The sequence below is a fragment of the Leptosomus discolor genome, chromosome 9, assembly GCF_034619465.1.
Source record: "Leptosomus discolor isolate bLepDis1 chromosome 9, bLepDis1.hap2, whole genome shotgun sequence".
In the NCBI taxonomy this organism is placed as follows: domain Eukaryota; kingdom Metazoa; phylum Chordata; class Aves; order Leptosomiformes; family Leptosomidae; genus Leptosomus; species Leptosomus discolor.
Window position 1 is genome coordinate 10,073,285 of NC_141399.1, and position 15,816 is coordinate 10,089,100.

Sequence of the window (15,816 nt, forward strand, 5' to 3'; positions counted from 1 at the left end):
TAGTAGCACCAAGATTTGACCTCTTCAGGAGCCATTCCTTGTTCAGTTTTGGCTGCCAAATGGTCAGCTGTGTTTGATAACTGGTTGCTCTTTGAGGTGGATCCATGGGGAAAGAGTCCTTACTCAAAGAGCAAGATTTGAAGCAGCATCTTAATTTCCAAGCTTGTTTTCAGATGCACCTTTTAAATTTTCTATCTATGGCTGGGTAAGTGTTTTGATAGCCTGTTTTGTGCATTTTAAATTACACATGCCAGCAAAAAGGCTAAAGATTAAAAGAGTTGCTAACCTTCAGATAGTATATGAAAAATGTTTCTCTTCAAAGGCAGTTTCACTCTGTGTTGTTTCTGAAGAAAGAAACAGGCTGCACAACTTTCAGTAGAAGTTTTTGTGTTTTATGCATAACTGAAGTAATACTTTTATGCCATTAGAAAAGTAGTCAGTCTTAAGTACGATGTCAAAACGTCCCTTTGCATAAAGGGGTCAACAGTGATATTCTGTTGCCTAGTGCTTTTTGAGTTACAAATATTCCACAGCTTTTAATTGCTTAACCCTCTGAATATTTTGTGTCATTCAACATGCAAAATTAATTTAAAAATCTCTCCAAATAATGCAGGCTGCACAGTTGTGCCGGATTTCTGATGTCAATTCTCCCCTTCGTCCCCAGTCTGGCAATGTTTCTGGAGAATATTCTCTTTTCAACTTTGTCAGACAATATGAATTTTATTCTTTTTTTTTTTTTTTTTTTGCCCCACTGCAAAAGAGACGATCTCATTCTTTGAGGTCACTCATCCTGCCTCACAGTTGCCTCTTCTACACCAGGATCTCAGCATGTGTGAAAAGATGCTGTTCTATTGACTTCAGCAGGGAAATTAACCACTGTTAGCAACAGCTGACCAGAGGGAATTTAAACTGGCAATTTGGCTTGCATCTGGTTTCACTCCAGCACTTCTGACAATCCATGCTGCATGCATGAGAGTGAGCACCAGAGCAATAGCATCGCTTTCCTTAAATTTAGGCAAGTATGACATGATGGCTTGCAATGACCTTCTTTGGTTGCTTTACTGTAAGAAAAGCCCTCCTATTATTTCTGGTACTTTAAACTGAATAAAACCAGAAAACAATGACTATGCCTTGGAGTGGATCCACAGAGTGAACCTGGGCTGCATGCCATGCAGTGAGGACTAAGTCTTCCCCAGAAGATACTGTACCTGCAGTATGGACCACAGAGCAAGTTGTCCCCTGGGTGGGTGCCACAGTGACAATACAGACATGGTCAGCGGTGTTTTCTGCAACAGATGCTCCTCCACTTAGGCAGCCTGTTGGCAAGCAGAATCACCATGCAGTCATAGGAAGTACAGCATGCTGTGGACTCTGCTATGGGGAATGGGAGCAGGGAAAAAGGGGTACAGCAGACAGAGACCCCTCACTTTATGAGTAGGGCAATTTTTTGAGTGCTAATGCTGGAGTTAAACTCAAGGTGGTGCCTGATCTTGGGGACTTCCCAGAGCACATTGTCGAGAGCTGTTTATAGCTGCACTTAGGAGCTGTTTGCATATAATCCCTAAGTAAATACACATCCTAGTAATCAGCTATAGATTTCTCTGCACTCCAGACTTAAGTGCTATTAATTATATCCCCCACTCAGAAGCCTCCAAGAACCATTAATTAGAAAGCAGGAGCTGACGGTTTGCTTGCCTGTGTGAAAATATTATGACCTGAGAGTGAAATATAAGCTTCAAAAGAAACATGTTTTATGAAGGTCACCTTGGAAAACATCATAACAATCTGTCAGGAGAAGAGAATGCAGCACTCCAAGTGTGCGTTTCAGTGTGACATTATGCTTTAAGTAGTTGGAAATAGCAAAGAGAAGATGGATCAGATCATAGAGTCTATGCTTTTTCACCCAAGTTTCTCTTTTTTTCTGCAGTAAGTACATATAAAGTAATCTTTTTGTCATTTCAATGGAATGCAAGGAAAGTTAATATCAACAGAAATCCAACAGACAAACATAATCTGGCCCTTGCTGGTATTTTTGAAGTGTAAAACATCCAGACCCACCACCTCTGCAGCAAGGAGAAGGTTTATGTATAGGAATTAAATTATCTCTTCAAGGGAAGATGTAAACAGCCAGAAGTGCAGCGACTGCGTACAGCAATAATACCCTGGGCAAAAGGCTTCCCCAAATAAATATGGTGTGCTAATGCACAGTAGCCTCAGCATCAAGGCTGATTATTTTTCTGGTTGAAGCATATCACTATTCTTATGAAAACAAAGCTGCAATAGGGTTAGCTATGGTTATAAGTGAAATGTGTTTCTCTTGTAGGCAGCCGGCATGAGCATAATGTCCCCCTCACACCTATTGCAGGGCTGTATTTTGAGGCCATAAGAGGTACTTCAGTCATGCTGAAAGTTACACACCTCGTTCTCTGGACTTCCATTTCCCTATAGGTGGCCATTTTATTTGGTGTAAAGAGTACATGAATTCCATACAGCACTGCTTGGATCCTGTAATTATAGCTACAGTAGAAACGTCACGGCCAGAGACACAGACAAGATTATACCGCATAAAGGCACAGCAGCGAATGCATTACTGTTAGCAAAGAAAGCTAACAGAGGGCCAGATGTTCTCTTAACTTGCACATCCAGCAGCCTGAATTTTACCTGGGCTGTCTGTCAAATGCCAAGTATTTTCAGTCTGATCCATTCTTGATTCATCATTAAGCTTTGTGTGTGTTGTGTTGTATGAGAGGAAAATGGGGAAAGCCGAGCATAGCTGATGATCATTGAGCCCCAAGACCTGAGGTAAAAGAGTTGAGGTACAGGACAGCGCTGGGCTTCAAATAAGGATTATATCAACAGTGGTTGCATACTTTTATACCCAAACCTGTGCTAAAATGGTGCTAATCTCTTGGCCCCTGAGCTGCAAAAGGATGCACTTACTAAGCAGCCAGACCCTCCTTCAAGCAGATTCACAAAACTTGCTGAGTAATTTATAGGCTGCTGTTAAACTGTCAGTCAAGAGAGGCATACAATGGAAACTGTTGCTCAATGCCATCGAAAGGGGAAACATATGTTTCAGTGAGAAAAGACAATCAAACAAAGAAGTGGGTGGTTGGGGAGTTGCAGCCACAACAGCAGCAAGGATCCAAGCCTCACGCACAGCCCCAGGAAACAAGTTCAGGGGCCGTGCCCTCGTCTAACAGTTGGGTAATGGCTTTGTGTTTAATAAGCTGAAATAATTTTCCAAGTATTGAAGCCAGCTCTAAACATGCTCTGAAGTGAAGGTACAAAACTAAAGATACCAAGCAAAAAGCCCACTTCACGCTCAATTATTAGCAGAGGTTTGTATCATGCTATCCTATTGCTGTAGCTGCTGCATAATAGAACTGCCCAGAGAGACACTCTAACCAGCAACTCAAACGTGACCTCAAAGCTTAAAAGCTGCCTTTGTGTGAGTTGCGGTATCTAGGCTGTGTAGCTGGAAAGGCATTAATAACTCCTCCAGTAAGTAGTTGTTTGAAAAAGGAAGGGCGTGATGGACATTGGAAATACGTTGGACTGAGCATACTTGAGGCTCCGTTGTTTGCCAGGATGTCAGTCTCTACATGAAGGGACAGGGATGTGCGGGGGTAAACCCAAATGCCCTGTTTGCGTTAGCACCTGGGGCTGCTGCAAGCCTCCAGTTAATGCTGCAATAACAATTGCACCGTGAGTTTGTGCAGGGATTTCGGACACAGTTTTCATAGCTGCAGTTGGCTGCAGGTGTGAGGCTCTCAGCATTTCTGTTTCTCTGCTTTGGGAACACCTTCCAGGTCTGTCATGGTACCTGTTACAGGTCTTTTACTAGGATGGACCACCAAGACACGCATAAAATTGGAGCAGACGTGGGAAGAAATACTCCATTCATTCTCCATTGTGTGAGACAGGGGGCATTTTCAGGGTGATGGTCCCAAATCACTGGTGTGGAATACCTTGGCATTAGGTAGCATCCCACTACAGGGTCAGGATGGATGAGGATATACAAGAGATGAGGATTTTGAAAGAGCATTTGCAGGAGCTTATATAAGAGATCATGCACCCCAAAGACTTTTGCATGAGATTATTATAGCAAAATTGATTTGAAGGGTAAGAAGCTGGATTTGATGACACAGGATGCCCTTTCTAATCCTTTGTTTCTATGACTAGTGGTCAACAGAGCTGGGGACTCTCTCTGCTGTCTTACTCAGGGACATCAGAGGGGTGGCTTCACTTCATGTTTGTGTTTTGTAAAATGAACCTGACCTCCTTTGGAGGGTGCTTTGTGACTTAGGAATGAAAAGCACGATGTGAAAGGCAGGCATTAGTATTATTTGGAAGTGAACTTTATTGAAAAGGTAGATAATAAATCAAACAAATGCTCCTCTTTCTTGCTCTGATACATAATTTTAAAATAGTTGTGTGCAAGGATTTTCTCCTTTCTCTATCTCACAGGCTATAATAGGAGCTGAAATGTGCTGCATGTGGATTTAACAACGAACATTTCCTTTTGCCTGTCGTTGTCAGTGTTTGTTGTTGGAACGTACTAATGAGCAACTAACTCATTAGCCATAAACAGCCTTACATTTTGTCTGGCTAACAAAGATCAAAGACACTATTGTTGTAACTGTCTGTTATGTTTGATATCTCTCAGGTAACAAAGTGTTTGAAAAACATCCCGTGACATAAGAAACTCCACAGAAAGACAGACCTCATTCTCCAGTTCTCAGTGACCCTGGAGCTGCAGCTGAACAATTTTATTATGTTCTACAAATATGGGATTCTTCCATGAAAAATTTTATTGGACCTTTGGATATCATCAAGGTTGAATTTCAGCTAAGACAACTAACAGCACTGGTTCAAAATATTGCTCTAAGTAGTAATTCATATTGTTCTGAATTGTGTACTTGGGAACAAATCTTTTTAAACTCTCCCTTGGCCTAAATTGAAATAAAGTGCTAGCAAAATCAGGTAGCTACTGTGTTTAGGTACATTACAAAGTGTTTACTTGATGTTGTGCTTTTTGATTCAGTTATTGTATGTGGACTATTATGTCATAGAAAAATTAGATCTTTTAGCAGTATAACAATTCATAAAAACCAAGGCTTTGTTACAGATTAGCCAAGATAAACTTGGAGAGCTACTGTTTTTTCAGGTAAGGTGGTATAACAAGAAATACAACACTTGCTAAGATCTTTTCTTTCTCTGTTCATTTTAATGCATTGTCCCAATGTTTCTGGAGCTTAAGGTAATACAAAACACTTCTGCAAATCAATGAATATGTAAAGCTGCTGATGACATAGTGATCACATTAGGGTTAAACCAGCACGAATGTCCTGCTTGCAGCAGCAAACAACATGAGTGGGAGCCTCCCTTAGCAAGAAATGCCACATTCAGAGCCCTGCACAGGAAAAAAACATGCCCTGGGTTAGTTGTTGATGGCTGACATGTAATAAAGGAAAAGAAGTCAGACAACAGATAGACAAGAGAAGAAATGAGTCTGCAAGATACACATGAAAAGAACACCTGTAGTCTTGCTCTTGAATTGTGGGGAGGCGACAACTGGAGCTTTCTGTGTCCCCTGAACCCAGGATAGAAAACAAAACGCACAAAGTCTTTCACTAAGAGCCATGCTGAGGGGGGCCGTAGGGTGCAGAGTCTACCTGAAGGCTTGAGGAGGTCATGGTCAGGTCCAAACCGGAGCCTGGCAGTGCTTTGCATGCATGGTAGTCCAATGTGGTCACTGTCCAGAACAAATAAAAATGCTGGATAATAGTCTCTGTCCTACAGGGCTGCAATCTGACCTGAGAAGTATGAAAATGCACAATGAATGAACTCACATAATTTTCCCTAAATCTCTCTCTGCTATATACTGCAGAGGAATTCAGTCCATTGGTTTGAAGTGTTTGTGCTGGTCAAATATAAGTACAAACACTAGAGCAAAATCACTGATGTTTGATTCCAGATTTTATTGTGAGGGTGTTAAAATATTGCTCCTGAAAAGCCAGTTTGATTCAGAGATTTACAATGACCCAATGTGACTACCAGTATCTTCCTTTAGCCCTTTTAAAAACTGTGGAGATTGTAACGCTATTTCTTTTTCCATGCAGAGTAAACAAAAAGGCCGTCTTGATGGCACCTGCACTTTTTAGACCCTGAACAAGGGCTGAATAAACAGGAAATGAAGGTCAGGGGGCAAGAAGTGACAGAGAAGAGAAGGTGAGCAGACAGGATGCTCAAAGACGCTGACAAATGGGCCAACGCAAACCATTGTCCTTTTGCACTTTATTTAAAGTAGCTGTGATTTCACGTAGAAGAAAGACAACAGTTGTGCTGCTGGGGAAGCACTAAAAGGAAAACCTGAGTGTCAGTTACATTTGCAAGGTATTTCCAAACCTGATGCTCAATGGCTTCCTATCAAGTATGGAATATTCTGTATTAATTCTGTAGCCTGTGACGAGCAGGCGCTGCGCCAACCATTTTGCATGGGGGCTGCTGAGCAGATGAGTGCTGAGCTGTATGGAAGATTTCATTTGTGTAAATGAGGAGGCTGTTATCACAGCACTAAAGGTCCTGTTTTTTAAAAAAGCCTCCTGTGGCATTATGCACAAAACAACCTATTTATGCAGCATGAAAATATTTATGTGCTTTGCTCCAGCTTAAAAAGGGAATTTGCAATAGATGAGGGACATGAGAAAGGATTGGAGTGAGAGATAAGGAGAGATTAGAAAAGGCAGATCATGAAGTACATGACATCCTGCAGCAGTGTGTGGAGTAAACCCCCCCTTATTTTAAGACCTGAACCTTGAAGATGGTATCTGGATCATTCATACACTTCCTATAGACATAGTTTTCCACAGGCAGGGCGCTGCATACGAAGATGCAGTTGCTGGAAATGTGAGGATATGCTGAGCTGGAGGTATTGATGGTCTTTGTAACCAACTTTGTCCTTTCCAACCTCAATTGCTTTGTCTCACTGGGGTCACACCCAGGGCTTGCCTTTGGGCTGGGGGATGCTGCAGAGTGCTGAGCTCCTCCACTGGAAACAGGTAACGGGGGGAAAATTGCCCCTGGAGGGGCTCAGGTGGACATAGTGCAAGTGGAGTGTTCCTGATGTGATGGCTTCACAACGGGACAGAGCTAACTGTGCTCGCTGTTACATGTCGCAGACCCTCATTCTCTGTCCTTATACACAAGCAAGTTTCCCAGACTTTTTCAATTACTAAATGTTTGTTTTGCTGAAGCGAGCGGTTCCTCCAAGGGGCTGCAGTGGCTGTGCCAGTGTGCCTCTCTTTTCACTAGCAAAACAGCTGTGGTTCAGCCACAGCGCTCTTCGTTGGCTTTTGTAGGACCAGGCTGGGTGTCGGATGTGGCTCCGCGTGCCCTCTTCCCCCCACCTGCCTTGAAACAGAAATTGCAGAAGTGCTGTCTCGGGCATAGTTGGTCCTGCCGGCAGGAGAACAGCCGGGTGATTGGGCAGCATCTGGTGGGGACACCATCAGCCCGTGCACCTGGTCCCTGCCATGCCAGGCAGCCCAGGTGTACAGTTCCATGTGAAGGCCACCTGACAGCCAGCTGCTCACGCGCCTACATTTTTGGGGCTGGGCAAAATCGTTAGGAATGGGCTCTGAAGGCTTTGGGTGGCAGCAGCGTGGGCCCATGTTGTGCTGTGCAAGGTCCCAGGCACCCGGCTTCTGCACATCCTTGCTTGGTTTTCCAGTGTGCTCATCTGGACAGCAATTATGTCTCTTTGTGCAGAAAGGCAGCTTAGATGGCTGCTTGTCCTGCAGCAAATCTGCTTGCATTAAGGCAAGCAGGCATTCTACAGTGCTTTCAGTGAAGGCTGTGAGTGCAGCATGAGGATATTTTTTAATTGCCTTTCAGGAATTCAGCATCATTCGTGCTCCAGATGCAGACACACTAGCCCCTGGTCCTCAATGGGACAGCCGGTGACACTCAGGTAGCTCAAAGGGGCTTGTGTGTTGACAGATCGATGGGCTGGGGACATGCCACGTCAACTCCTTGAAGTCTTTGTGCAGTATTTCAGAAATCGTCTGTGTGCTGCTTCTAAGCTCCACGAGCACACATGCACCCCACGCCTCAGGCTCTCATTTGATCCTGTGCTCAAATAACATGGTGTTTTATTTTTAATTAATGTTGCAGAGAGGGGAAAATGACCGCTTGGTCTCTGTGGGAGTCCGACTTGGCTGCAGACTCAGGACAATGTCTAAGACATAGGCTCCTGGCTGCGATGGGGGGAATCAAGGTCAGCTCCTGGCTTATGACAACATCCTGAAATGTGCCTGGGCACTGAGCACCCCCTGAAATAAAAATAGCTGAATACATGTGGGATCTGGGGGTGATCTCACACCCTAGCCGTAAAGCAATAAAAATCATAATGCCCCAGTATCCACAGAGCTAACAAACTTTTAAGCCCAAATATACACATAGTGGCAGCCATGAAAGTACCTAAATTGTTTCTATCTCAGCTTTGTGCATCCTCCTATCCACTAACCATCTCTCGCTGTCATTGTGGTCGATGGCTTCTGAAGAGCCTTGTCCGATTCCTGCATCTGGTTCCTAACATACAGGCCAGCAGGGCTGTGAAGGAGAAAATGCTGCTGCTCGTGTAAGCTGTCCTGTGTGTTGGCAGGGCTGTGAGTTTCAGAACAGAGTGATGTATTTCAGCTCTTGTGAAATTTCTGAATAATCAGCTCATCAAAAAATATCATGCAGAGTTCCCTTGTAGTCCTCTCCAACTTGCCACCTCTCCTGCCAATAGCTCTGTAGGGTGACCACAGCTTGGCATAGCCCATTAGCAGAGCTCTGCACAATCACTCATGAATAGAGCTGGCTAGAAAATACACTCTTCCGTCTTGAAACAAAAAAGGGAGATTTGGTGGGGCAGGGGGGATGTTTGGCTTGGCATTTCAGGATGAAGATTTTCTCCACTGCTCCCTCCAGCACCCCACCCTTTTTCCTCCCAACCCCATTTTAGAAAATAAAAATTCCACTTAAAGTGGCGAAGTCATTGGATGCTGTTTGATATGCTGGTGATCTCCTCCTGGCCCCCAGGGCTAGGATTCTCCCTGCAAGACAGGCACCAACCCACTGGCACCTTCTCCAGCTCAGACTCCTGGGCAAGTTGTCCTTTTGCTGCCACTGCCCAGTTTCTTCTTTGGAGTTTCTTCAAGATATTCCCCTCCTTAAGCAGCTCAAAAAGCTGCTGTTCAGGCATCTGGGAGCTGGTGACAATGTCTCTGTTCACAGGGAGATGATAGGTGCTGGAAGGGAAACCCAGTCAGCAGCGCTGTGGAGACAAGGGGCTGAGCAGCAAGAGTCGCTGGCCTGCCTTCAGCTGCTCCTTGGTTGCCTCCAGGCACGTCGCCCTGCGCTTCCCCCTTCCTCTTGGACATATGTTTCTCACTCATAGGTGATCATTGCTTTGGCTGGAAAGAGCAGAGTTCCTTGCTACGTCCTCTAAAAACGCTCAGAGCTGAAACGCGGGGAGGAGGCCAGGTTGGTTGCAGACCCTGTCCTTAAGGCAGGTGGCAAATAACAAGTGCTGTGGAGGAAGGAGGTACAAAAATCAATAGTTAGTACATTAGGATTAAAGCTGTGACATGAAAGCCTTATGCGGCCAGGATTATTATTTTTTTTAGGCCTGCATTGGCTACGTTGGCTGGGGCGCTTGGTGTAACGTGGGCTTAGTCCTTGTGTCGCTTTGCAACCCCCTGTATGCGCACGCAGGACACAACTGCATCCATCAGTGAGAGGTGGCTCCAGCGCAGCTTCGAGCACTGCCTGTCGCCGACCTGTCTGCAGCTGCAGAGCATTTGCTCTGTCCCTCTTTACTTGTGTTACCCTATCTCTTTCTGCTCAGGCTTTTGTCATTGCTTTTGTCACCATAGTGACAGCAAAAGAGTGATGATTGCTGGAGTAATTTCCCATATTAGCTAGTGCTGTCCTTTCAGCCTAAATCAGAGCTTCATTTTCCCCAGGCTCCAGCTAAGCCCCAGCAGAGCAGCATTAAAAAGCAGTGGCAAAGGGACCTTGGTGTGTCATGGTGCTGCCAGCACTCCTCCAGGACAGCCTGGGCAGGGACAGGACCTTCAGATCGCTGCACATCCCGCCTCTGCACACCAGGGATGCACAGAGAAAAGGCAAAGAAAAAATCCACTTTTGCAAAGCTTTCTTCCCAAATGCATTTGCTGTGAGTCTTCTGGTCTGTAAAACTAGGAATTTGGGCACTTCTATTTTGGGGCATGTGCATGTCTGCAGGGTGCACAGAAAGAGCTCGCCAAAGGTAATTGCTCATTCTGACCCATGAAGTGAGTTGGCAAAGACCCCCACACATACCCTCAGCCTGCACCCCCCAACTCTGCACTGCCCATTCCCAGGGAGCCCAAACCAGGGCTGGGACCAAACCTGGCCTCACAATGAGGCAAGGGAGCAGCTCAGTACAAAATACCACTCTCTTCCAGGCTTTATTAGTCATTTAGTGCATCTCAGACAGACACACAGGATACACACACACATACATACTTAAAACAAGATCATTAGTACGCAGGTACGTTTAAATAACAAACAAGCTGCTGAAAAGCTGAGAAAGGTCACAAAATGCGAAATGAAAGCTGCTCTTCTGTTCTCTGCTCCGACAGCTCCAGTCCTTGCCACAGAGGAGGATATATTAAGAAGAGTCAACCTTCATTTCAAGCGCGCTACCTTTTGTCCTCATATCACAACATTAACATTATCCCCACATAATTTTGTGTATTTAATTTTACAATAGACTGTGCTAGTGAGCACTGCCTGTAAATATTTGATCACCCACCGTTCCTCTAGGATTATCTTATCAAGAGTAAAGATATTAAAATAGAAATCTTGTCATGTTACTGCCTTTATACTTCCAGCCTGAGACTTGATTGACAGAAAATGAACTGCCTGAACTAGCTCTAAAGTGTCTTTTCACTGAGAGCTTTAATGCCAGAGGCTATAGAAAAAAAGGTAGCTAGTTGTTGGAAACTAATGCCTTGCTGTAGTTACGGAGCTTTTGTACTGAAGATTAAAAAATATGAATCTACTAGGGGTATTTTTACAAGTGTAAAATGGTGTTGGTCTTTTTATATCTTTTTGCCATCTCTAATGAGCCTTAAAAAGAGCCTTCCCTTTTCTTCCTGCACTTGAATATTAGATACAGCCTCACCACAGCTCACAGACATGGACTGAAGTTTTGCAAGAGTAAGCTCTCGACTTATCTAACCTACAAAATTTCTTTTTGGTGATAAAATGGATTGCGAGCCAGGACTGAATGTTCCTGCCTAGCTTGGAATATCAAACCACTATAGACAAGTCAAGGTTTCTATTTATGGCCAGTTAAAGACACACCGGTAATGCTGTTTTAATGTTACAAAATTGCCCTGAAATTGTCATGTGTCTGAAGAGCACCATGCTGTAAATATATAGCCAGTCCCCAAGGGCTTACTCAGCCTGTGCTCCAGCACAAATCAATGAGAGTTTTTGCTGGAGTAAGGACCCAAGCGCCAATTCAGGAAAGTACCTAAGCACAAGAAAACGTTAATCACAAGCTCGTGCTCCTTAGAAATCAATAAAGACAGAAGCTGGCTGGGGCAAGGGGATGGTAAGGGTTGGGTCCTGCATCCCTGCAGTTCCTGTGCCCAGGCAGGAGAAGGGCCAGCAGTTCCCAGCATCCCGGCATCCCAGATAAATCTGGCTTTGTCCTATTATGATCCTGGAGGGCAGGAGAGGGTGGTTAGTTCACAGATCTGTCCCATTGCAATGACGAACTGTAGCCACCGACATGAAATCACCCAAGGCCTTCAAGGCAGTAACAAGAGTGTTATTGAGGGATAACTGAGGTTGGAGTGGCCAGAGACAGTGCAACCTGGAGCACTCTGCTTTAGGCGGATCATTCCTCCCACTTTCACCTCCAACATGAACAATAACCATATGAAATGAAAATAATTGCCATTAAGCAGCCTATTGTTGAGCAGACATAAAAAGGGATTTACATGGGTGGCTGTCAGTAGCAGCAATGGTGATCCCCTCCACACTTTCCCTGGGCTCTGAATGTAGAAAAGCTTGTCCTAACTTTTCACTTACGGGGAAGGTCAAGAGCTGTGGTTTTGTTCAGCATGCTCAATATGTTCAATTAGAATATACTGGCATGTTCATCAGCTATTAACTATCTTTGCAATAGCTGTAATTAAACAGATATTACCTGTGAGAGGAAATCTTTCAAGACAAACTCTGACATGGTGGCAGAGAAGACCAGATTTCTGATGTGGGTTTGATTTGTGTCCCTCAGCCGCTGGGAGTTTTCCTTTCCCTGCTGCTGGAGGAAGGATAGCTTCGTTACCCACTGACAGCAGCTGATTTCCATGTAGGTAGGGCATGTCAATAGAAGGTGAGGGGCTGGCTGGACCCAGCTCCTGCATGTCTCTTCCCTGGGCAAACTGGGGGTGAGCGGAGCACCAGCAATGCCGGATGCTTGGCAGCCCTGAGGGAATGAGAACAGCCAGGCAATTTTCTCAACCAGACAATTCACTTGCAGAAATGTCATTTACTAAGTTCCACTTAGAGCCTCAGGGATAAGAAATCGAGAATGAGAGGGAGTCGGCTGCTTAGGAGTTTTTAGCAAAATCAGAGGGTTTAGAGGGTTTAGCAGCTGGTGGCCTACAATTCAATGGGTGGGAGAGTTAAAAGCCGTGCACCCTGCTTTGAAAACTTCCTCCAAAGAGCCTGAAATGAAGAAAAACCCCAACAAGGCAGACTAGTGCAAAGCAGAGGAAGGAACTGAAGGAAGCAAAAAGCAATTACCTGAGCCAACTGTTCTAATTATATACACACAGCAGACAAACGGTGATAACAATTGTTGGTGCTCTTAAGACAGATAGCAGGGAAATGGAGATACAGTAGAAAATAACACATATTGAGGAATTATTATTCATTATGCTAAAGAAGCGGGCGGGTATTTACATTACTCAGAAATCAGGCATGCAGAGAGATGGGTGACAGCAAGGAGAAGTGTAGCAAGAAAACCCAGAGCACAGTTCTGACGGGTTTCCCTGGTAGCTGTGAACAAGGCAGTGCTGAGCCAGGCGTGATGCCAACAGCACCACTGCTTTTCTCCAGAGACCTTTCGGGCTGAGTGGCACACACTTTTCCAAAGAGCAATGTTCCCATCGGCCAGTTTAGTTTCCTGTATGTACCTTCCTACATGCTAAAATGCAGCATTTCCCCAGGTGCTCTGGAGCATCAGGTGCACGTGCACCACAAAGGGGTGTACCCTGCACAGGCAATAGTTGTCTGCTGATGGATAGCCCCAGCGTTGTTCGATTATATCACAGCTTTGTGCAGCTGATGGCATCCAACGTGCAGCACCAGCTGCCTCCAGGCACAGGGCTGAAGCAGGGCACTAGGAAGTCCAGCGCCTCAATGCACGGCTGCAGGGTAGCGCACCACATGTGACGAGCTGAGTGTGCTCCCTCTTGCTGTGGGGCTTTTGGGGGACGATAGGGTGTCCCTACCATGCTGTACCAGGTGTTTTCAATCTCCTGTGCGCTTACAGTCTTCCAGGTCCTTTTGATAAAATGTCCCAAAGCTCCTTGTGAGTTTGTGCCCTCCTCAGCAGGTACCATCAGCCCTTAATGAAGATAGATAGTGATCAAAGTAAGTGTCAGCCCAATCCTTGAAAAACCTCTCCTTTCACCATTACTGGGCCCTATTAGCCAGTTCCCCACTCATTTCTGAGGTATTCAGTTAATCTTCATCTTCTCCAGCATGGCTTATACCATTAGATATTCAGAGCATGGAGGCAGAGGATTCACTGAAATCCTGGAGGACAAGAACTGTTGGATTTCCTTTATCTGCAAGATCAGTTAGGATTTCAGGTTAATCTTGCTTGGTAAATCGTGTTGCTTTTTATCCCATTTGCCTTCATGTCTCTGTAAGTGGTCTTTCTCAGAAAAATATCACCAAGCTCTGATTATTGGACCCTGTTCACTTAGCAAGCCTTTCTTAAATACATGCACTACATTTGCCACACTCCATGTACACGGCCCCACCCCTGAGCTAGTTAAGCTCCTACCTGTGGGTCCACAGGCTGGATCCTTCAAAATTGCAGGACAGAGACTGCCCACTTTCTGCTGTTGGGCACCCAAGCCTGCTCCTTAGGTGCCTAACAAACACAAAAAAGAATGTAAATGCAAACATCCTGTTGCAAGTTCCCACTGGGAGATCAGGAGCCACAAAAACTAACTCGATGTGGGCTGTTGGATTTGGGATTTCATTTCTGCCTTTCTTAATCTCCAGTTTTGCATTCAGTCCCATTGCCATGCTGCCTTTAGCCCATGCTCCGGATCTTCCTCCTCATCCAAAAGCCAGGCATTTCTCCCTCTTCGAGGAAGAGGGCACATACCATTATGTTTGCCCATATACTCCTACCCTGTGCAACCAGCCAGCAGCACCCCAGTCTTCTCCCTCGGTCTTTCTCTTGCCCTGCAGTTGTAAAAGTTTTGCATTTGCACAGTCTTTCCCAGGTCTGCCTAAGCAAATTTCCTTCCTCCTTTCCCTTCCTGACCTATTGCACACAGCTTTGTTGTCAGGGCTTCCTTCTTTGTGCCACTTGGATTCTGCTAATTCTTGGTCTTTCTAAGAAGACATTTTTCGTCCAATTCCCCCTCCAGCTTCTTCCTAAAAGTTTTTTCCCCTTAAACTGAGAGGCACTTTCCAGATCTGAAGCAGGTGGCCTGTCCCTGCCTGCTCACTGTGTGACGATGCAGATGGCGGAGTTGCACAGCTCCTTGGGTGATCAAGTGCTTTATAAATTTCAAGCCAGAGATGTACAAAAAAAAATGGCCCCCAAAAAAAAATCTTTCCAGGGAGCACAAAATCAGCACAAAAACTTCAGCTAACTGCACGCAGGCAGAAACGTCGCGCTGCCTTAAGTCTGCACAGATGTTTGTGTCCCAGCTAAATGGAGTTTTCCAGCTACTGCCCGCATCCTCCATCTCCTCCAGCAGCACTCACAAGCCCCCCTGAGCCGTGTAACCAGAAGGGAAGGGACCACTGAATCCCAAACCTTTCCTGGCATAAACCAGGCTGCCGATCATAAGCAAACCACCAGTAATCGTCTGTGCTAGAAACACTGAACAGAGGCCATCAGATGAAGAGAAAAGCATCCCTTTCCTCCCCTCCGTCTCCTCTCCAAAGACCCAGCCGTCACTGCTGGCCCTGGAGCAGGGCTCTGGCTCTACACTGGCCCCAGCCGCTCTCCGCAGTGACTTTTTGATTACGTTGAGGCACCAATTGTCAGTAAAACAAGGGAGGAAAATTAACAGTTGCAAGACAGCGAGCCCTGGGTGTGCGTGCACACCTGTGCATCTCCCGTAGGACACGCTTCAGCACACTTCGTGTTTATCAGGTCTAAACACAGACAGATGCCTGGAAATGCTGAGAGGGGCTGGGAGGGGGGAAGGAAATCCCATCCGTTCCTATAGGGTGGCATGGAGAGGCAGAAACAAATACAAATGACCAGGCACAAGCTCGAACCAAGCTGGTAGGGGCACCTAGTCACACTTTGCTGGACAGGAGGGTCAACAGGAGCAGCCCAGGTGCTGCACGGCCCGTAGGATCAGGGGCTTCCCCCAGCCCTTCTGGGTAAGTGATGTGGCCGCTGCTGAACACAGCTGAGCCAGGCACCGGGGCCACAGCCCTGCCAGCAAAATACATGTATCAGTTAGGTAGAGATGGAGATGAGATATAGATAGAGATGATCTA

General features: G+C 45.5%; 1 protein-coding gene across 1 annotated transcript in view; it reads left to right on the top strand.

Moving 5' to 3' along the window:
• FHIT (fragile histidine triad diadenosine triphosphatase) overlaps positions 1–4,698 on the top strand; it is a 430,579-nt gene extending 425,881 nt beyond the window's left edge. Inside the window, exon 6 of the mRNA XM_086470368.1 lies at positions 4,670–4,698. The gene's annotated coding sequence lies outside the window, so the exon portion shown is untranslated. The remainder of the gene's footprint in view (positions 1–4,669) is intronic.
• Positions 4,699–15,816: the final 11,118 nt, after the last annotated feature.